The following is a 630-nucleotide window of genomic DNA, read 5'->3' as shown; positions in this document are numbered from 1 at the left end:
TGACCGCTGGCCTGGAGATGAGTGTAGACCGCAGAGTCCTGGCCTGATGATGTTGATCTTCTGTGCTGGGCCATCCTTTTGGCCAGTGGCTGTTTAGTTTCCCCGATGTAAGACTGATTACAGCCCTCCTGACACTGAACAGCATACACAACATTACTCTGTTTGTGCCGGGGGACTGGATCTTTGGGATGAACCAGTCTTTGCCGTAATGTATTTTGGGGTTTAAAAGCCACTGGGACGTTGTGTTTAGAAAATAAACGTCTCAGTTTCTCTGATACTCCCTCAACATATGGAATGACCACTGGTCTGGGTCTGGGTTCCTCCTTTTCACCTGATGGCTGACTGGAGTCCTGTTTGGGTTTCTTCTCTGCTTTCAGGAAGGCCCAGTTAGGATATCCACATTGCTCTAGAGCCTGTTTTGTGTAGGATTTCTCCTTCTGCCTGGCTCCTGAGCTAGTGGGGATGCTGTCTGCTCTGTGATACAGAGTCCTGATGACTCCTAGCTTGTGCTCCAAAGGGTGATGGGAGTCAAACTGCAAATACTGGTCTGTGTGGGTGGGTTTGCGGTACACCTCGGTTTGCAAATGTCCTCTATCAGAGACTGAGACCTCACAGTCCAAGAAAGCCAAC

This window comes from Nematolebias whitei, chromosome 1 (genome assembly GCF_014905685.2).
Source record: "Nematolebias whitei isolate Nwh7 chromosome 1, NemWhi1, whole genome shotgun sequence".
Lineage (NCBI taxonomy): Eukaryota > Metazoa > Chordata > Actinopteri > Cyprinodontiformes > Rivulidae > Nematolebias > Nematolebias whitei.
The sequence above is the reverse complement of the archived record's forward strand: the minus strand, read 5'-3'. Positions refer to the sequence as shown.